This window comes from Talpa occidentalis, unplaced genomic scaffold, assembly GCF_014898055.3.
Source record: "Talpa occidentalis isolate TD23 unplaced genomic scaffold, MPIMG_talOcc4v2.1 talOcc4.15, whole genome shotgun sequence".
Lineage (NCBI taxonomy): Eukaryota > Metazoa > Chordata > Mammalia > Eulipotyphla > Talpidae > Talpa > Talpa occidentalis.
Window position 1 is genome coordinate 67,365,527 of NW_023601543.1, and position 23,831 is coordinate 67,389,357.

The 23,831-nt window shown below is 37.5% G+C and overlaps 1 pseudogene; it reads left to right on the forward strand.

Annotated features, from left to right (window-relative positions):
• Positions 1-10,102: 10,102 nt before the first annotated feature.
• On the forward strand, positions 10,103-23,625 carry LOC119245713 (26S proteasome non-ATPase regulatory subunit 4-like; annotated as a pseudogene).
• Positions 23,626-23,831: the final 206 nt, after the last annotated feature.

Here is a 23,831-nt window from a genome sequence, read left to right on the forward strand (position 1 = left end):
GAAGATGCCATGTTCTTCTCAGCAGTGATGAGTGTAATAGATATTGCCCAGACTGACACACCTGAAAATAGAAACTGGTTTGAGGATCCTATTAAAATCCCAATTTATAGGCAAATATGTAGCTAGGAACTTGTTAACATACTTTCCTGTTTGTTTTCTCTAATCTCTGTACATCTTTATACTAATCACCTATTGTGTTCAGTGCTATAGTTAAAACCAGGAAATGTAATAACCAACATATGAGCCCAGCACTACTCCCATCTGTTTGAAGTCACTCTATCCAAAGTGTCAGCTTTGACAGAATGTTCTCCACAGGGTTCTTGTGAACCTCAGCAGCTAGTGCATTGATGAAGAATGTTGAGTAAATTTTACTTTCTGAATGGAAAATCCCATCAGGTTCCTAATGTCCATTAAGCATATGGCTTTGATATCACTTTTTGATCTCCTTTGTTCTTATCCAGAGTGTCCAAACTAGTCAGGGACTATTACTCTTTTCCATTATAGAAATACAAGGCATAAAATTATACAGGTGTGGATAGGTATTAGTGGAGGAAATGTAACTAAAGAATGGGAATGCCATTCCCCCTAGACTTTCTAATATTGGCTCTTGCCATTGGGTAATAATAGTGGATGACATTTATTTATTTATATTAAATAGGTTGTTTCCTATGAAGTCTGTTCTCTGAAACAAGATGAAAAAGAAAGAACATTAGGCTTGCAAACTCTTGGGTCAATAATATAAACAACTATGTAAATAGACTGTGCTACAATTCCTGGGAAAGGACACTTAAGAAGCAATGTGTAGGCTGCCATAACCTTATGTTCAAGAGATATACTTGGAAGACTGAGGAGGCCAAATTTACTGGAATTCACAATACAGAAGAGTAGAGAGGAGAGTGTTGTACAAAGAAAGAATTCTGAGGAACTGCAGAGTCCCTGTTATGTTTGCTACAGAGTCCCTGTTATGCTACAGAGTCAGCAAACATATGTGTAGAATCTCGTTACTATCCTGGAGAGAATCACTTAAAGTTATTAAAGATGGCACTGCCTGGGGGCTTCCACAAGACTAGGAAGAAATCCCAGTCTTTACCATCTAGAGTGGAAAACCTCATAATTAGGAGGCATTGGGTATTCAAAAGCTCCCCAAAAAGTCTTCATGAAGAGAGTAGCGGATGTTTGCAGTGAGCCTCTTTTGGCATGTTGAAGTAAATACAAAGAGGAGAGAGATAGGACAATAATGTCATTAATTAAGAGACCTAAACCAAAGATGATTTGAGAGGAAAAAACTTGTTCCTAAGGCAGAACCATCTAGATGCCATGATAGAAATCTTTTTTTATTATAAATTTTATTTTTATATTCCCCATACAATTGCAACCCCCTTATTTTGACCCCCATCCCTCCCCTCCCCGCCCCCACCCCCCATAGAGTGTCTCTGATTCATAGTTTTTTGTTGATTTTGATTTTTACTTTCTTGTAGTTATTCATTTTCCTGGTCCCTTATTTAAGTTTTCTAGGTTCCTGCTATGAGTGAGACCATCCAGTATTTTTCTTTTTCTTGCCATGATAGAAATCTTTAAAAGCTTCTTTTCTTCTGCAAGGATATCAAATGTACCAACAAGTCTTTCCAACTATAATAAAGAATGGATATGGAGGCAAGGACAATCTTGTGCAAAATGAATTGACATTTCTGTGTTGTACAACAGACACATACCCATTCAGGGGACTTGATGTTCATTAAGTTGCCCCCTGATAGCTCATGGGCTCACTGGGAATTTCTGGTAGATGAAATGTCCTGAGTCACATGCTTAGTGCACAATAGAAGTTACTGTTTTCTATCATGGTTCATTGCTTAACCCAATCTGCCAATAGCCAGAAGCAAGTTTTCTCTCCCCCACTGGGCCTCCCAGATGAGAAGCTTTCCCAACATTATTTTTATTGTCTCTGTAAGTTGATTTTCCATTAGGGTTAGAACAGTAGGGGGAAATTGGTTTCAGCTTTTTTCCTAAGAAATGAATCTCAGTAGTGATATTAGGATGTTCAGCTCAAATAAAACACTGTGTTCTTACTGATGAAAATTAAGTACCTAATAAATGCATAACTATAATTTCTCTGTGGTTTGAAGGCCTTTAAAAATTTCACACATTTTTATAAAAGGTTCACTAAGACATTAACTGTCTTATTATTTGTAAATTCTATGAAAGTTGACCTTGGGAATCACTTTCAGGGGATTGGGAAGTGACAATGGAGATGATTTTGCCTATCTGTATTAATCTTGAGATTTTTGAATTGTATCCCTTAGTACAGTCTGTGAGAATGAATCAAATTTAATAACCTCCCAATTGCCTCTTCCCATAAAATTTCTATAGTCTCTACAGTCAAAGTTGCAGCACACACATTCTCCAGCTCCTCATGAATTGTCCTGATTATCTCCTGTCTTAAGTGAAATCAATAAGTATGTTAGCTGTAATTTATTTGGAGACACTGTTAATCAAATTGAGGAAGTTCTACTCTACTCCTACTTTTCTAAGAGTTTTTTAATTTTATTACATGTTTTCTGTAACACAAAAATCATGTCATTTCTTTTCTCTTTAATATGGTAGATTATATTGACTTCTGAATGTTGATATAGCCCCACATCTCTGGAACAAAAACAAACAAATCATGCTGTAAAATTCTTTTCTATTTAATGCCAACTTCTATTTGCTAATGTTTTGTTAGTAATTTTTCCATATATATTCATGATAGATACTGATCTTTACTTTTCTTTTTTTTTGTACTTTCTTCATCTGGTTTTGATATTAGGGTAAACAGACTTAAAATTAGTTCTAAGTTTACTTCCTTTTTTGCTGATAAAGTTGGTGTTAAAGTTGTAAATATTTGATTTAGTTTTCCAGTGAAACCATCTGGAACTGGAGAATTTTTTTGGGAGGAAGATTTAAACATTAAAAATTGAATTCCTTAAAGTTCAAGTTTTCTATTCAGATTCTTATATGGTATAGTAGCTTATACATTCTGTGTAATTGGTCCCTTTTGTCTAAATTGTTGAATTTATATGTGTTAATTTAGTCATAACATTCTGTTATTTATTATATTTTTGATGTTTGCAGGATCTGGATTAATCTCCCCCATTTCATTCTTGATATTAATAAATGCTTCTATTTTTCTTTTTCTTTGATTTCTATTCAGATAAGAATACTTAACATTAACTCTATCCTCTTAAGAAATTTAAAGTACAAAACATTATTGGTAACTATGGGTGTATGTTGTACATCAGATCTCTAGAGCTAATTCATTTTCTTTAAACTTTATGTCTGTTGATTAATAACTCTTCTTTCTCTCTCCCTTAGTCCCTGATAATTATCATACCTGTCTTTCATGTTATGAATTCGACTATTTCAGATAACTCATAAATAGAATCAGGTTTAGGTGATGTCTTGCAATTATGAATGTGGAAATTTGATTTTCCTAGTGGTTTCCTGGAGAAGCATAGCTTGGAGATTTAGGGAGTCAATGTTCTTTACAGCAAACTTGAACCAGTGTGGTTTAATAAGGAAGATTTTGTTAGATAAAACCCACTTTTTTTTTTTCCTGAGATGCAATGATTGCGTAGCCTCTCAAGGGATGGCTCATGTGATGGATCAAACATCTACATTTTCTTCTGAAGCTGTGGACAGCAGCCTCATGTTCTGTATTGAATTTTCTTTCTGTCTTGCCTCAGTTCCCTTTTCAGAATTAGTTCTCCCATGCAATTTCACACACTCTCCTGACCCTGCATCAGTAAAATGTTAGAATTAATCTTTGCTATAGGCTCTGTTTTCTAAGGAACTTTGGCTAAGATAGGGACACTTAATGATTCTGTACATGCATTCAGTGGATTGTCTATAAGAGAGAATCCTGGGAATATGAGGGAGACTTCTTGTCTTGAAAAGGAACAGGAGGTCAACTTTAAGGAAAATCTCAAAGAGAAATGAGGTGATGTGAGATGAATGAAACAGAAGAAGGAGAAAAAAACAGAAACATGAATAGCATGAAAATGAGAAATTACTCACCAGATTTAAGCACTAAGCTTTCCATGAAATTTCTTTCAGGAACACGGAAGAATAACAAATTTGGAATATGAAATTAAGGGTGTTGTTGTTGACAGAAGCATAACAAATGAACTCCCAGAAGAGAGCAGGCTGCTGGGAGTCTGGTTGCCTTCTTACTTTTGTAGACTTCTTTAGAATTCCATGAAGATATTTATATCAAGGTCATCATTATAAGTTGAGATAAAGAAAATGCATGGTGTGTGAAGTTGGCAATTTAGCTGTGAAATGAATGAGAAGCAAAGAAAATAATGGAAATCAAAGAATATTCAAGTATCATGTGATGGTTTTGTGGCCCTAGCCCCTTTAGGGATTTTCTTTACAAGCCTGTTTGAATCCTGGCTCAGGAACACTAGACAAACTAATTTCCAAAATATTATCTATAGCCTGATCAAGGTAAAATGTTCTCTGGGACGAGAGTGTAAATATATTAGTCAATGTCTTTTTTCCCCTTATGTTTCTCAAGCTTTTTACATGCATCAGAATCAACTGGAGGTTTGTTATAACACATTGTGGCTTCCCCAGAGTTCCTGATTCAGTAGGTCTAGCTTAGAGCTGTAGAATCTGCATTTCTCTCAAGTTCTAAGGTGATACTGGTATTGCTGGTCTCAGAAACAGTCTTTGAGAACTACTGTCCTATGTTATTTGGAGAAGTGATAGTGTAACCTAGCCAAAGATCTAATTTTAAGAACTACAATGTTCCAGGGGAAGTAATGCATTGTGCTGAATCTCCATGGGGATTGTCGAAGAACAAATTTGAAATTTAAGATCAATCAATCAAAATTTAAGATTAAAACTATAGGGTTTTATATTTTAATGCAAAAAATCAATTCTCCCTTGGTTTATTGAAGTTAGAAGGAAAATCTTTGAAAGGTATTTCATAAATAGCTAATATTGATGTTGCTATTCTGTGTATAATAGAGTCCTATGAAAATTATTCTATGTGGGCATGAAGAAAATCCTTATGGAAAACATTCTAGATGAATTAGATAAGGTCTCTTTTCACATTCTATCTCCCTCAACACTGAAAAATAATTGCTGACACATGTATGTAGCTATTACATTTAAAAAAGAAAATACCTCTGATGCCCTAAAGTGTCACTATGACTATCTGTTGGAATTGAAGTGACATTGTAAAGCTGCTGTTTGGAATGATTAACCACCATGATAGAAATTTTACCATAAGGTAGAGTTTATTTAAAAATTCAAGTTGCATAGGAAATGATATGAGAAAAACACCTCTTCTTTTCCATGGTTCAAAGGGAAGCTCTAAGCTGGTGATCTTGACCTTGACTGCACATTACAATAACTTGGGAACTTTAAATAAATATGATTCTCATGCTTCATTCCATACCAATTAAACCATTCTCTGAGTGTGCATTGCTTTTATAACAAATTACCACAAAATTAAGGTCTAAAAACAACTTAAATATGTTATGTCGCAGTTTCCCATAGGTGAGTCAGGTGAATTGAATTCTCTGATTAGAGTCTTACTGGGCTGAAATCATTGCACCACTTAGAGCTATGACTTCATCTGAGACTCAGAGTCCTCTTCCAAGTTCACAGGTTATTGGTAGAATTTAGTTCTGGGTGATTGTAGGACTAAGATCTTCAGGTCTTAGTGGCCAGCCACCATTCCCTTTAGTATGCCCCTTCCTACAGAATGGCAGTTTGCTTCTTCAGGGCCAACAGAACAACATGTATCCCACTTTTAATTTTGTAACTTATGTATATTATCTATAAACCCTATTTAAAAGGGATTGCCTGATTAAGCCAAGGCAAAAACAGGTTAAACTTATGTAAATCAATTTATTAGGGACTGTAGTACATTGGCACCATACATCGTATCAGGTCGCATACAATATAACCTGCTAACAAAAATCATACCCCCATCATATCCATAGGTCTCATCTACACTTAAGGAGATTGGTTATATAAGCACTCAACAGTAGAGCACCTATATATATATATGAAGCAAATGGTAACATATATGAAAGGAGAAATAGACAAAAATTCCATAATAGCAGAAGACTTCAATAACCTACTCTAAGCAATGATGGATATCCAGATGGAAAAGCAGCAAGATAATGTTGAATTTAAGCCATACATTAGACCAAATGGGCCTAACAAACATTTCTCAAACACTCCAACAAATAGTATCAGAATACACATTCTGTTCAACTATACAAAAACATAGATCATATGGCCCCCAAATAAGATAGCAAATTTAAGCAGATAGAAATCATACCAAGTGTATCTTACTACAAGGGTATGAAACAAAAGGAAAGCCAGAAAATGTTCAAGTATGTGGAAAATCAACAGTGCCCTCCTGAAAAAACAATAGGCTAAAGAATAATTCAAAAGTGAAATGAAAAAAAAATCTCAAAACAAATGAATATGGAAACACAATATACCACAACCTACAAATACTGCAAATATAATTCTTAGGGATATTTATAGCAATAAATGCCTATGTTAAGGAAATGGAAAGAGCTTAAATAAACAACCTCACCTTATACCTTCCTAAAAAAAAGATAACAAAATAAAAACTATAAAATAAGCCTACAGTTAGCAGAAGGAAGAAAATCACAAAGATCAGAGTGGGAATAAATGAAACAGAGATCAGAAAAACAATAGGAAAAAAGTCAGTGAAATTCAGAGGGTTTAAAAAAAATAAAATTGAGAAATCTTTAGCTAGACTAAGTAAGAAGTAACAAGGGCACACACAGTAAATGAAGCCAGAAATTAAAGAACAGATAGTGTAATAGATACTACATAAATACATAAAAACATAAGATACTACTTACTATAAACAATTACATGCCAACAAATAGAATGACCTAAAAGAAATGGATAAATTACTAGATAGGAGCAACCTAGCAAAAATGAATCTGGAAGAAATAGAAAATCTACACAGATCAATATCAGGTATGGGGATTAAATCAGTAATCAAAAACTTCCCAACAAGGAAACAATGGCTTCATTGGTATGATTTCTACAAAACATTTAAAGGAAAACTAAAATCAATCCTTCTTAAACTCTTTCAAAATATTCCAGAGGGGAGAATACGCCCAAAGTCACACATTGAAGTCAGCATTACTCTGATACCAAAGCCAGATAAGGACACTACACGAAAACTGTAGACAAATATCCCTGATGAAATAGATGCAAAAATTCTCAAAATACTAGCAAAACAAATTCAAGAACTCATTAAAAGAATCATACACTATCACCAGGTGGAATTTGCCCTTGGAATGTGAGGATGGTTAAGCATATAAAATCTATAACTTCGATGCACAACATGAAGAGAATTAAATATATAAAATAAATCATATGATCATTTCAGTAGATACAGTGAAAGCGTTTGACAAAATTCAATATGAAATTTGATAAAAATCCTCAAGAAATTGGATATAGAAGGTCCACACCTCAACATAATAAAGACCATATTTGACATACCTGCAGTAAATAACATAAATATCAAAGGAGTCACACACCTCATGTTATTTCATGTTCAAACTGCTGCGGGCAAAAACAAACAAAAAACAATCTAGAAGGCCAGCAGAGTGGAAAAAATTACATTTTAGGACAAGATATGTAAACATCAGACTTCTCATCAGAAACTCACCAAACCAGAAGCTAATAGAGTGACATCTTTAAAGTGCCAAATCCAGAAAGAAATAGAGGTCATAAAAGTATCTTCCCAAATGTTATGAGAAATGACTTGTTTAGAAAAACAAAAGCAGAAAGAAATTATTGATAGTAGACACAAGCTACAAATAACTTGTTAAAGGGAGCTCTTCAGGAAGGAATATGACATAGACAGAAACTTGGATGTACACAAAGAAATTAGGAGTGCTAGAAATGGAATAATTAAAAGCAATATATATATAATTTGTTATTTTTAATTTCTCTAACAGATAACTGACTTTCTAAAGCAAAAATAATAGTAATGTATTGTGTGTTAAGAACATATGTAAGTGTTGAAATATAACCATCACATAAAGGACGTATTTGAGAGTGTATTTTATAATGAACTTAAAGCCATGTACTATTTTTGAAGGTAGGCTCTAATTAATAACAGATATATATATTGTAAACTCTAAGATAATCACCAAAAAAAAAAAACCCCAACATAAACACTAAACCAATGATGGAGGTAAAATGCAATCATTAAAAAAATAATAATAATGAAGGCCAAATAAGAAGTATAAAAAAACTAAGATCAGGTGGACTAAATAAAAAATATTTATTATTTGGGTTTTCGTTCACAAAAAAGTGTAGGATTTGGCTAAATATTCTGATAAAAGAAAACAAAGTCAGGGCCTCCCCAGTGGCCCAGCGGTTGAGCGCTGGGTTGTGAAGCTTCCCGCAGCCTCTGCAGCGTGGGTTCGATCCCTGGCCGCCGGGCAAGGGTTCCACATGGCGCACAGACCTCTCCTGCCACCCGCTGCTCCCCTCAGCAGTGTACTTCGTCAGTCTGCCTGCTTTGCTCTCCTCTCCCCTTTGGCTCTGGTGAATTCTTTCACCCTCCCGCGCTTCTGACTGTACCCAGTGCTTATATAAATAAATAAATCTTTTAAAAAAAAAAGGAAAATAAAGTCAGAAATTCATACTACCTGATTTCCAAACTTATTACAAAGTTACAGCACTAATGACAGTGAGATACTGGACAAAGTAAGAAGAATATATATCAGTGGTACCAATTGTACACACAAACTGTAAACCAAACAGGGCCTCCCCGGGGGTGCAGCGGGTTGAGTGCTGTGCTGTGAAGCTGTCTGCAGCCTCTGCAGAGCAGGTTCGATTCCCTGCCGGCCAGGGAAAAACCCACATGGCGTGGCAGACCCCTCCTGCCTCTCCCGCTGCTCCCCTCAGCAGTGTCTTCAGTCCGTCTGCCTGTTCTGCTCCCTGCTCTGTCTCTGGTGAATTCTCTCACCCTCCCATGTGCCTCTGACCTGTACCCCAGTTCTCGTATAAATAAATAACTCCTAAAAAATAACTATAAACCGAACAAATAAAAGGTACTTTGCTCTAGACCTTGCAGTCTGTTTTAAAGACTCTAAAAGTATTATATATGTACTTGTAAAATCTAAAAGTATAGAATTTTTGGAAAAAAAAGTCTGTGACTTTAGAGCCTCCCTGGTGGCGCAAGGGGTTAAGACACAACTTACAAATCTATCCAGCAGTCACTGCAGCACAAGTTTCAGCCACAGCCAGGGAGATACCCACGGGGCTCAGCAGACCTATCCCGGCTAACTCACTGTTCCCCTCAGCATTGTATTTCTGTCAATCAGCCTGTTCTGCTGCACACTCTGTCTCTGGTGAATCCTCTCATGCCCCGCCCCCACACCTCTGGCCTATGCCCCAGTTCTTGTATGCATAAATAAATAAATCTTTTTTAAAAAATGTCTGTGACTTTAGATTAGGTACAATGGATCCAGGCCCCAAAGTACAATTCATAAAAAGACAAAATTGCTAACCTAGGCGGACTTATACAATGAAAACTACAAGATACAATAAGATACTACTAAAGTATCTAGATCATGACATAAGGAAATGAAAGATATTCTATGCTCATGGACATGGAGAATCAATACAGTCAAAATGACAAATATACATAAAAGGATGTATAGATTTAAAGCAGTCACTTTTAAAATATCACTAGTATTCTTCAAGGAAACTAAACAAAAAATACTAAAATATATACGGAACCATAAAAAGACTCTAATTGCAAAAGTAATTCTGAGGAAAAACAAAAAGGAGAGAAATGGAGACACTATACAACCTAACTTGAAACTATGTTATGAAAAACAGTAAATAAAATAAGGTGGTATTGGAACAAAAATAGAAACATTGATCAATGGAGAAAAAAATTTAAAGCCCAGAAATAAATCCACTCATATTTCAAAGCTTTATTAATAATAAAGGATCCGCAATCATACAATGGAGAAAGGAGAGTCTTTTTAACAAATGGTGCTGAGAAAACTGGAAGGCCACATGTAAAAGACTGAAGATGGATGATTCTGTAATTCCAGGCACAAAAATAATACCTGTAACAATAAAACATATAAAAGAAAACATCGGTGATATATTTCATGGCATTATTGATAAAAACGTCTTTGAAGACTGGACTCCTACACCAAGGGGTAAAAAAACAAAAATAAGCAATTGGGATTACCTCATTAAAAAAGTTTTTACACAGCCAAAGAAAAGCTAATTAGACTAAAAAGACATCTACTAAATGAAAGAAAATATTCACACATTACACAACCAACAAGGAGTTAATATCCAAGGTATACAAAAAATATATTCAATTTAACAAAAAAGAAACAACCTAATTCATTAATAAATGGATCTGAGCAGACAGTTCACCAAAGAGGATCCAATAGATATATGGAAAATATTCATCATCACTTTTTTTTTAAAGATTCATTTATTTATGTATACAAGAGCTGGGTTACAGGCCAGAGGTGCAGGGGCAGGGGGGCGGGGTGCGGCGAGAGGATTCACCAGAGAAAGAGTGGGGAGAGAAACAGGCAGATTTAATGAAATACACTGCTGAGGGGAGCAGCGGGAGAGTCAGGAGGGGTCTGCTGCATCACGTGGATTGCTCCCTGGCCGGCCAGGGATCAAACTCATGCTGCAGAGGCTTTGGATTGCTTCGTAGTGTGCTGCTTAACCCCTTGTGCCAAGAGGGAGGCGCCTCAACATCATTTTTAATAAGGGAGATAGAATTCACACCCAAATGAGATGTCACCTCATAGCTGTGTAAAGGACACATATTAAGTAGACCTTAAACAACAAATGCTGGATAGGATTCAGAGAATAAGGAACCCCTAATTTATTGTTGGTGGGAATGTAAACTCCTGCAGCCATTTTGGAAAGATATCTGATTTTACCTTAAAAAATTAAAAATGGAAATAGCGTATGACCCAGCAATCCCACTCTTGCACATTAGTCCCAAGAACACAAAACCATCAATTCAAAAAATATATATGCTCTATAATGTTTATTGCAGCATTATTTGCAATAGCTAGGGCATGTGAACCTCCTAAATACTCACTGACGGGGTTGGATCAAGACGATGTAGTATAGGGCCTCCTCCAGTAGGTTGAGCGCCAAGCTGTGAGGTTGTCTGCAGTGTCTGCAGTGTGGGTTCGATTCCCGGCTGGCCAGGGAAAAACCCACATGGCTTGGCAGACCTCTACTGCCTCGCCCGCTGCTCCCCTCAGCAGTGTCTTCGGTCTGTCTGCCTGTTCTGCTCCCTGCTCTGTCTATGGTGAATTCTCCTACCCTCCTATGCCTATGACCTGTACCCCACTTCTTGTATAAATAAATTTTTAAAAAATCTTAAAAAGAGAAAATATAGTATATGTCCACACAATGGAATGTTATTTAGCCATAAGGAAAGATGAAATATTTACAGCAAAATGGAAGTACATGTAGTAAAACAAGTCAGAGTGACAAAGACAAATATCGGACTCTTACATCATGAATAATTCAACAAAGCAAAATACTTTTAAAAACTGTACATTAATAATGAAGTAAAGCTTCAGAGATTAAGGGAAAGGGGAGGGGGAGTGGGAACGGGCCAAAGTGATATAAGAGATGGTGGTGGGGACAATTAAGAAAACCCTAAATCTACTTCAGATCAGATCTGTTTCTGGTACAACGAGCTAAGGGGATAAAAAGTTTCCTGGGTGATAGAACAGGCCATAGGTGACCTGTCAATTTCATAGCCCGAGCTATCTGATTCAAAAGCTTTTCTTATTCTAAGTTGGCGAGACCAATACTTTGAACCATCAGGACCCATTCTGGGCATTTTATCTCAATTACATAAACTGTCTATTTCCCAACTAAAAATTCAAATTTGTTTAAAAAAATAAAACACAAATGCTCTTGTTCTGTTGTGTAGTGACTTGTTATGATTTCAAATCCATGTTCTGAAAACTTGATTTAGCGAAAGTTGTTTATCATTTGAACTTAGCTTGTTTTAATGAATTTATTTTGAAGTTGGAGTTTAAGACTTTCTTAACAAGTATGATCATGTCCAGAATAGTGTCAGCAGAATTGTTTTCTGTATTTCTGATGTTTACAGAAGTACCCACACAGAGCCAGGCAATTAGTATATATTTGTCCAAGGAATAGAAGAAATGATAAAAGTACAAAATGGTAGCAGCCATATTTATTAAGCATTCACTCAGGTCCTGACACAGTGCTAAGCACTTTGCATGCTTATGTGTCCCTGTGTGCTCATGGCAACCTAGCTCCAGGTAACAGTTGAGGAAACTGAGGTTCAGTGAAGGCAGGCAAGCTGTTGTCCAAGGTCGCACAGCCATTGAGTGCTGGGCCAAGATGACGTCTGAGAGTTCACAGTTCCACTAATGCTCAACTCACTAAATCAACAGCATATGGCACCATACTCTCCTCATACTCAAAGTCCTCATGGGGGTGAGATGCGTGTCTTCCAGAAAGAATAGGCCTGTTGACTGTGACTCTTTTATAAGGGCGTTTGAGAGACAGAAGACATTTTTCTAGCATGGATTTGGTAGATTTTATTTGGTGCTGCATCACAGGGAAGTCAGGACCTCTGGGTTGCTATGGTAACAGAGAGCAGCTGCTCACAAACTCATTTCCTGTGGCGCGATAATCCCTTCTCCCTAGTTTTAGCTGGGAACAAATCTGGTAACTTGTTATGATGCGGCTGTCGCCAGTGCTGATGGTTCTATTTAGACCTACATCTGATATTTTCTTTTCTCCTTTTTACTTTAATAATGAATTAACCACATCATAGAAAATGTAGAAAAGAAAAAAAAAATTGTAAGCACACACCAACTACATTCTCATTTAATTATATCTGTTTCTCAGAAGGCAGTTCTGGTTCTAAGGTCTATTATCCATTTGACCTTGGGAAAATGTCTTTTTTTTTGGGGGGGGCATTTAAGTTGTTTCCATATTTTTTTATTTTATTATTATATTCCCCATACAATTGCAACCCCCTTATTTTGACCCCAATCCTCCCTTTCACCGCCTCCCACCCCCCATAGAGTGTCTCTGGTTCATAGTTGTTTGTTGATTTCGATATTTTCTTTCTTATAGTTATTCTTTTTCCTGGTCCCTTATTTAAAATTTCTAGATTCCTGCTATGCGTGAGACCATCCAGTATTTTTCTTTTTCTTTCTGGCTTATTTCACTGAGCATGATCCCTTCCAGCTCCGTCCATGTTGCTGCAAATTGCATGTGTTTATCTTTTTTGAATGCTGAGTAATATTCCATGGTGTATATGTACCACATCTTCTTGATCCAGTCATCTATTTGGGGGCATTTGGGTTGTTTCCAAAGCTTAGCTATTTTAAATAGTGCTGCTATAAACATAGGGGTGCAGGTGCCCTTTGGAATTGATGTTTCTGTGTCCTTTGGGTAAATACCTAGGAGTGGAATTGCTGGATCGTATGGAAGCTCTATGTTTAGTAGTTCCAGAAATCTCCACACAACTCTCCATAGTGGTTGGACCAGTTTGCACTCCCACCAACAGTGCAGGAGAGTTCCTTTTTCTCCACACCCTCGCCAATATTTGTTGTTGCTAGTTTTTTTAATATGTGCCATTCTCACCGGTGTAAGATGGTATCTCATGGTAGTTTTGATTTGCATTTCCCTGATTGCAAGTGATGTTGAACATTTTTCCATATGCCTGTTGGCCATTTGCATTTTTGGGAAAATGTCTTAACCTTTGTGAGACAAAATCAATTTCCATTGTGAAAGCCACCAATTACTGCTATTTTGTAAATTTTTATTTTTGCTTTCTTTTTAGTTTTTAACTTTGAGGATTCATTGACATAACGTATATAAATAATCTGTTGCTTATGGGCTTCCTTGGAATATTTTCCAGGTTTCCTTCTTTTTCCTCATATTTTCTCCTAAACTCCTGTCACCCTACAGATACCACCCCCACCCTGAGAGAACTTTTGCTGGTACATTTGAAAAGTGATGGGAATGTTTAACTATCAGCATATAATATATAACCAATAGGAAATCAATGCTGATACATGAGAGCTAAAACTTTAAGCTGTGACCTTGACTTTCCCAAATGACAATCTTTCCAAAGCCCTTTGCTCTTTGCATTGTTAGTATTGAGGGTTTAGGGTGTCTCTGCCTCAAAACATTACTTGAAGTTCAAGAATCTGTCTTGTGTGCCTGCACTAGGTTTAGACTCCCCATTCCCCAGAAATTATTTAAATACAAAAAGTATCTCTTTCCCTTTGTTCCATGTCCAACATCCTCAAATCTCTGAAAGGTAGCATCCTAGCTCTGTCCCTTAGCTGTGTGAACCTCAATGCCTTGGTCTCAGCATGCAGATGCTGATAGACATAGGTTCACAATTGTTAGATTAAATGAGTTGATGAATGAAAATTATTCATGCCATTTCTGGCAAATGCTGCTCACAAACAAGATGAACATCTGGGCTCACAGGAAAGAGTAAGAGGAAGATTTTGCATTCTCTCAATACTCATCATTTTTCTTATCACTTTGTCCTATTTTTATTTTTCCCAGTTTTTCTTTCTTTTTTAAAAATACATATTTTACATTATTCTTCCATTTTGTACAATGCATGCTTTCTCCTTTCAGGTGTAGTTCCCGTAAAATTTCCACCACCAGTTCACCCGTGCACCATCACCATTGTACCCTTGTGCTCTTCCCGCCCCTGTTTCGATCCCCCTCCTTCCCTGTCCACTGCAGAGTGTCTCTGATTAATAGTTGCCTGTTAATTTTGTTTTTTTTAATTTATTATAATTTTTTTCTGATCCTTTATTTGGTTCCCCTATATTCCTCCTATAAGTGAAACCATTTGATACTGTTCTTTTTCTTTCTGGTTTATTTCACTGAGCATAATCCCTTCCTGCTCCATCCATGTTGCTGTGAATGGCATGAGTTTATCTCTTTTTTAATTTTTTTTATTTTAACATTTATCAATTTTATTTACATTTTTTAGACAATATTTGCTTCCCCCACCCCCTCAGATTGAGTCCCCATAGAATCTCCTTCCCCAAGGCACCCGTGCACCATCACCACAGTCCCCTGTGCTCCTCCCTCCCTCCCTCTCACCTCTCTCCCTCCTCCTCCCCTGCAGGATGTCTCTGCTTTACAATTGTCTGTTTTTGCTTTGTTGTGGTTTGTACTGTAATTATTATTTTTTTACACTGATGTCCTATTTGGTTCCCCAAGTTTATCTTTTTTGATTGCTGAGGAATATTTTATTGTATATATATATACCACATCTTCTTTATCCAGCCATCTATTTTTGGGCATTTGGTTTGTTTTCATAGCTTAACTATTGTAAATAGTGCTGCTATAAACATAGGGGTGCAGGTGCCCTTTTGAATTAATATTTTTGTGTCCTTTGGGTAGATTTCTAGGAGTGGAATTGCTGGGTCATATGGAAGCTCCATTTTTAGCAGTTTGAGGAAACTCCACACAGCTTTCCATAGTGGTTGGACCAGTTTGCGTTCCCACCAGCAGTGTAGAAGAGTTCCTTTTTCTCCACATCTTCGCCAACATTTATTTTTCCTAGTTTTTAATTTACATTAATACCCTTATTTCCTTCTGAGTCTTTGGTCCACTTTCCAATTTTCAGTCTCTGTAATCATTATCTGTTTTGCACTATCGTTATCACCACACACATGTGTAAAACTTTGATGTGAATGAATTTTGCCTTCTGTTATATTGAAAATATCTACTAAACACCTTGCAGATTGCCTTCTTGCACTATTCCTGGTATAAGCCGTTTTGAGAAGGTGAATCAAGGTTCCTCCATATCTGAAGCTTAATTCTAGTAGCTGCCCACAGCCCTCAGTGCTCACATGCTTTTTGCACTGTGTTCTGTCCCAGTTTTCTGACATCCCTCTGTCTTGGGTCCCATTCTCTTTGGATTTTTGTTTATGATCATGAGCTCAGGATTTAACCCAAACTAACATGCTTAAGAGTGATACTGTTTCACAAACACTTTCTTTAGTACACATTGATTGGGTCTGTGCTGTGTTCCAGGTTCTATGTTATCTACTCTGTATAACTTATATTCATTCTCAGAAAGCCTTCTAGAAAATACTTTAATACAGGGACCCAGGAGGTGCAAGAGGTTAAGTCTTAGCACTATGAAGCTATCACCAGCCACTGCAGCATGAATTTGATCCCCTGCCAGGGAGGTGACCCACATGGCGCAACAGACCTCTCCTGTCTTGCCCGCTACTCCCCTCAGAAGTGTATTTCAGTGGATCTGCCTGTTCTGTTCCCCACTCTGTCTCTGTGAATCCTCTCACCCTCCATAACTCTGGCCTACACCGCAACTCTTGTATGCACAAATAAATAAAATAAATCTTTTTTTAAAATACTTTAATCCAAAGCATATCAGTTAAAAAATTAAGGCAGTCAGGGTAAATAAATATACATTAGGCAAACTTAAAAAAATCACCAGTAGGTCCAATAGGTATTACTCTATTCCACAATGAACTTGAACTTGTCAGCCCCTGGTGCCATGTTTGAGCTGACATACATAATGACTGGTTAAAGGCATTCAGAGGAAGAAAATGGAATGGTAATTTATTGTTTTTTAAATTATGCTTATTGAAGCAACATTGTCACACAATACCCATAACCAAGCCCCAATAATATTCTGCCACAGTCCATTGAGAGTGCTAATTTCTAAATTCAAAATTCATGCCATCCCAAAGCAAACAGGAGATCCAAAACATTCAAATGGCATTTGCTTATAGAAAAATTTGTGCCAAGTATGCAAAAAAAGAAGTTGTTGCCAGCAGGGTTATTAATCCTGCCTGAGGTATTTTTTTCTTTTTTTTTTTTTTTTAAGTTTTTTATCTGTTCCTATGTTTTGTTTCTTTTTTTTTTTTAATATTTATTTATTTATTTTATATGAGCATGAGCACTGGATAGTCAGAAGCACAGGAGGGTGAGAGAATTCACCACAGCCAGAGCAGGGAGCAGAGCAGGCAGACTGAAGTACACTGCTGAGGGGAGCAGCGGGCGGCAGGAGAGGTCTGCGCACCATGTGGGACCCTCCTCCGGTGGCCGGGGAGCAGCCGGGGATTGAACAGGCGCTGCAGAGGCTGACAGGCAGCTTCGCATCCCAGCGCTCAACCGCTGCGCCACTGGGGAGGCCCCAGCTTGAGGTATTAACCTAATATACTAACTTATTACTAGTCAAGTATCTATCTTGGAAATGTCTCCTTTACATAGTAATGGTGGCCTATTACTCTGATCCCATTGCCATTTGAGGTTCTTAAATCCCCATGCATTAAAGATTCTATCCAAGTTTCCATCCTTAAAGAAGCATTGATGAATGCTATTCCAATAAAAATTTCAATGTCATTCTTCAAAGAAATAGAACAATTATTGATGAAATTCATATGGAATTACCAAAAACCCCAAATAGCCAAGGCTCTCCTGAAAAAAAAAAAAAAAAAAGAAGGGAATGGAGGCATCACACTCCTAGACTTCAAACTATACTACAAAGCCCTAATCATCAAAACTGCATGGTATTGGAACAAGAACAGACACACAGACCAATGGAATAGAATAGAAAATCCAGAAAAAAAAACCAACAATTTTATGGTCAACTAATCTTTGACAAAGGAGCAAAGAATATGCATTGGAGCAAAGAAAGTTTGTTCAATAAATGGTCATGGGAAAACTGGGTTGCTACATGCAAAAGAATGAAGCTTGACTACTACCTAACACCATGCACAAAAACCAATTCAAAATAGATTAAAGAACTATACATAAGACCTGAAATCATAAAATACATTGAAGGAAATATAGTGAAACACTACATGATATGCACATCAAAGACATCTTTACAGACACATCACCCAAAGCAGTGATAGTGAAGGCAAAGATGAACAGCTGGGACTACATCTAATTAAAGAGCTTCTGCACAGCAAAAGAGACAATAACAAAAACAAAGAGAAACCCCACTGACTAGGAGAACCCTTTTGCACACAGCACTAATGATAAAGGACTGATGACAAAAATCTACAAAGAGCTGATGAGACTCCACAAAAACAAAGAAAATAATACAGTCAAAAAATGGTCAGAAGAGCTAAAAAGAAACTTCTCTGAAGAGGAAAAGCAAGTGGCCACCAGGCACATGAAAAAATGTTCAATGTCACTTGCAATCAGGGAAATGCAAATCAAAATTACCATGAGATACCATCTTACACCAGTGAGAATGGCACATATTTAAAAAACTAGCATCACCAAATGTTGGCAAGGTTGTGGAGAGAAAGGAACTCTCCTGCACTGTTGGTGGGAGTGCAAACTGGTCCAACCACTATGGAGAGCTGTGTGGAGATTTCTTGACCTACTAAACAATGAGCTTCCATATGATCCAGCAATTCCACTCCTTAGGTATTTCCCCAAAGGACACAGAAATATCAATTCCAAAGAGCACCTGCACCCCTATGTTTACAGAAGCACTATTTACAATAGCTAAGCTTTGGAAACAACCCAAATGCACCCAAATAGATGACTGAATCAAGAAGATGTGGTACATATACACCATGGAATATTACTCAGCATTCAAAAAAGATAAACACATGCAATTTGCAGCAACATGGATGGAGCTGGAAGGGATCATGCTCAGCGAAATAAGCCAGAAAGAAAAAGAAAAATACCAGATGGTCTCACTCATAGCAGGAATCTAGAAAAATTAAATAAGGGACCAGGAAAAAGAATAACTATAAGAAAGAAAATATCAAAATCAACAAACAACTATGAACCAGAGACACTCTATGGGGGGTGGGGGGCGGGGAAAGGAGGGATTGGGGTCAAAATAAGGGGGTTGTAATTGTATGGGGAATATAAAAAATAAAATTTAAATTAAAGAATAATAAATTAAATAAAAAAAAAGTCTCAGTCTGAAATGTTGGTGATATTATTTAAAGAAACTTGCTTGGTGCTTGAGAAGTTCATTCTATGTGACTTTTCTTATAACTTGCCTTGTTACTCAAATTTGAGACAAAATATTATTTTCTCATGGATGAAAAGCATTTTAGTTAATAATTCAAAGCAGAGTTATTGTGTTACCTTTATTAAAAAGGTTCTTTTAGCACAAAGACTTGACTGACTTGCTACCAGCTAATGAGTTTGTTTCCTCTGGAACACTTAGTCTTAATGTTTTCTGAGGGGATAGAATCCCATGTTATGCAATCACAGATATTGCCTTTGACATTGGGAAGGCGAGGTGGGATTATCAGGTAAAGGCTGGTTCATTGGATTTTTTTTTTTGTCTAACAACTGTAGCTCCAACAGTCTATTTTCTGTACATTTTAAAATTGATAAATATTTCATAAATAAAATCTAAAGTCATTTGTTAAAAAAAAAAAAGAAGCATTGATGAGCCAGAAGCTTTTCTAATAACAGTGAACACCGCATAAGTGGAATATTCACCCCATAAGTTCCATTGTTTTTAGGATAAAATCACTATGGGTAAAAAAAAAAAATCAACAATACAACGAATAAAACTTTCTTCTAATTGATGCTTAAAAGCTGCTAGACTTCTGTACGATAAATTACTGTTGTTTTCAACTATTGTGGGATGTTCTCCTGAGACTGAGATTTGCTCAGCTGTTCAGTTTTGCCATGCCAGTTAACCTCTATTAACCTTTCATCTATCTAGTTCCTCAGGAACATTAACCCAGGCACGTGTAGAGATTTTTGAGTGTGCAAATATCAGGTTCTAAAAACTAAAGAAGGCCTCCTAAGTGACGATGCAATATGCATCCACCTTCACCGTCGACATCTACATTTTAAAATAGCACCTTTGCACTTCCTTCCTGACACGAGGAATTGTAGTGCATTTTGTTTATGTGTCCTTAAGCAAGAACTTCCAAAATTTTCCCATGAACAAGTAAGCCTGTAAAACGAATGTATTTGCACTCAATATATCATGCTCAGAGATGACTGCAGCCAGAGGTATTCTTTTTTTTTTTAAAGATTTATTTATTTATGCATACAAGAACTGGGGTACAGTCCAGAGGTGTGGGGGGTGAGAGTATCACCAGAGACAGAGTGGGGAGCAGAACAGGCAGACTGACTGAAATACACTGCTGAGGGGAGCAGTGGGCAGGACAGGAGAGGTCTGCTGCACCATGTGGGTTAGCTTGCTGGCCAGGGGATCGAACTTGTGCTGTAGTGGCTGGTGATAGCTTCACAGTGCTGTGCTTAACCCCTTGCACCACCAGGGAGGCCCAATATTTATAGTCTTGTCAAAATTGATCATTTGCCTAAAACACCCCCTTATGTATAAATTAGAGATGGAATCAGAGTTCTTTCTTGAGAGACAACGTAGAGGAAATGGGGCAAAGCATGTTACAGGTCGGTCCCCGATAAGACTTCATGTGACCCAGAGTGTTATTGGGTCAAATCAACTGTGGTCTGCCATGAACATGTTCTCCTCTGTCTCTTCATTTTTGAATCTCAGTTCTTGACCTCTGTGATGTTTATACCTGCCTACCCTTTTTATTGTTTCAATACTGACATCAAATATCCAGTACCCTTTTCTTTGGACTAGTTCTGGTTCATTTATTGCATGTTCTTCATCTACACTATGAAAATAGTATTGCATATAACAGAAGTATTGGCAAGATTAAGTAAAGTGATGCTTAGTCCAACACTTCGTATATTAACTGAAACTATAGCTGTTCTGGCATGGATTATCTACTTCTATTACTACCTAGTGCACTAAATCTGTTCTTAAGATGTAAATATCCTCTCTCTGCACCTTATCTAGATTGTACTCTGATTTACTGGTCAGTGAGTGTAGATTCATTTTCATCACCACTAATGTCTTTCACTTTCTTCACATGAAAGATGCTAAGAACCTTGAATTTTATGTTGAAAAAAGTTTGTTTGCTTTTTTTTTTTTTTTTTTTATTTTTTTTTTTTTTTAATAGAGGCATGTTTTTTTTTTATTTATTTATTTATTTGTTTGTTTGTTTGTTTTGTTTATACATGCACTGGGTACAGTCAGAAGCGCGGGAGGGTGAGAGAATTCACCAGAGCCAGAGCGGGGAGCAGAGCAGGCAGAAGGACCGAAGTACACTGCTGAGGGGAGCAGCGGGCGGCAGGAGAGGTCTGCGCCACGTGGGACCCTCCTCCGGTGGCCGGGGAGCAGCCGGGGATCGAACCGGCGCCGCAGAGGCCGCGGGCAGATTCGCAACCCAGCGCTCAACCGCTGCGCCACGGGGGAGGCCCTAACAAAAACTCTACTTCTACTAAGTCTCCTTGACTGTGGATCTCACTGCTTTGCATCTTGAAGTTTTCTCACTTTCCCAAGAAATTAATTTACATTATTTTCATATCTGAATGTCAAATTTCCATTTGCTATACCCTGTGATCCTTTATTCAGTCAGAGTTTTAAGCACCCGTAGCCAATTTTATATTGTAATCTGATCGGAAACTTTTTTTGTATGATGAATTTGTCATTAAACAAATCGGTGCAATAAGTTAATTTACAAGTTGATGAGCTACATCATCATGAATTGCTAAGTCTGACACTTCAGTTGATAAAAATAAAAAGCTCCTCTTCTTTTCAATTTTTGGGACATTTTCCAAATATGGCTTTTACAATTTTGAAATGTTTTATTGAACTATGGGATATATTCAAAAACCCGTTTATAAATTACAAATGGATGGTGCAAAGAATTTTGCAGCTGAACACATCCGTGTGGCTTCTCACCTTCTCCCTTCTGCAAGCACAGGAGTGCTTAAATCCACCAAATCGCCTTCTCCAACTCTTCACCCAGTTTCAGACTCTGAAAACTTTTCCTATGAAATCTTGGAATATCACAGGGTGGTGCACTTGTGGAACAAAAGAATGAAGTCTTAAGATGAGTGCATGCAAGCAATAACACAGTGGTCAGGAGAGAAGTAGAAGGATACTAACATTAGATTTTCATACCAATTGTGAGATGATTGTAATAGATGCATAATAATGACTTCACACAAGGAAATAAATGGAAAAAGAGGGCCTTCTTCAGGATGATACTAATTTATACTTTGAAGTTGTATCTATTTCAAATGATAGTTTTGAGCAATCAGGTGTTCTTGCCAACTTAGATGGAAAGAAGGGGGTAAGAATCTGATGCCTACCAGAGAGCTGAATATAATATTCAGCTCTGCCCACTTTTTGTTTTTGGATCTTGTTACTCATCTCTCCTGAATATTTCACTAGTTAGTTCAACCCCTTTTTGCACACAGTTTAAAAAAGTGAAAATTGTGACAAGTGTTGCTGTGGCATAGGAGAATTAACTGCCTATCTGTTGTCAGGGCAGGCCTAACATGCCAATGTCATTAGAAATACTACACTTTAGTACTACACTTTAGTACTTCACGGTCATTGATCACCGTGACAGGACCCACATTGTTCGCAGAGTTCCTGCAGGTCTTGGTGTGACAAACTGTGGTGATGGTATCCTGTTGGGGCTACAGCTAATGGGAAGAAAGTTACCTTTGCACATATACTCACTGTTGTCCACACAGAAATAGCACTTTCTGACACCTCTCACACACTCACCCATAGTACCAGCTATATCCTGTCCAAGCTTTACACTGTCCAATACAAGGACAAAAATCACCTTCACACTGGCATCCATGTAGCCCATCTGTCTCTGTAATACCAACAGGACAATAATCACAAGATATGAATCATTGCCATTGTGGGAAGCCCCATGAAGTGCAATGGGAAGGATCTGGTGAAACTGGCTAAATGTCTCAAGAAGGAGAAAATAAATATTGACATTACCAGCTTGGGGGAAGAAGAAGTGAACACAACAAAGCCTTTGTATATACCCTGAATGGTGAAAATAGATCCAGTTCCATCAAATGACAGTGCCTGAAAGATCCAGCTCGGTTCCTGTCCTCATCAGTTCCACCACTCTGACTGGTGATGGTGGTACCATGCTGGGTCTTGGTAGCAGTGGCTTTGAATTTGGAGTGGGTCCCAGGGCTGAGCCTGAGATGGCGCTGGCCCTTTGTGTTTCTGTGGAAGAGTATCTGTAGTGGCAGGAGTAGGAAATGTGGCAAGCAGCTAGGCCTCTGCTGTTGAGGCTGTAATTATTACATCTGGGACTGAAGACTGAAAAGATACCCTGCTGAAGATGACCATCAAGCAGCAAGAGCGTGACTGCACTGCGTTCACTGAACTAAGCAGTAAGACTGAGGAAGAACAGATTGCTTATGCCATGCAGATGTCCCTGCAGGGTATAGTTTGGCTAGGCAGTATCAGCTGACATTGATGCCAGTTCAGCCATGGAAACTTTTGAACCAGGCAAAGAAGAGGATTATGAAATGATGCAGGACCTGGAATTCTTTCAGAGCATCCTAGAGAATCTTTCAGGCAAGGATCCCAACAGTGAAGCCATTCAAAATGCATGGGTTTCCATCCTCTTCCAAGGCTGCAAGGATGGATGGCAAGGAGAGCAAGGAGAAGGATGGGAATTGAGACTGGAGGGAGAGGGTTGTTGAGCCTGTTCAGGGAGGCATAGGGTGAGGCGATAATAGAGTCAGATGTACTATCTGTGATCATTTTAATCTAAATGAAGGTTGACAACTTAACAAAAATGGCCTACATTAACAAATTATAGGAAAAATTACCTGCAACTAGTTGAACTGTCTTTGATCTTTATATGTTAAATACTAAGCATTTCATTTTAAATGAAAAAACACAGGAG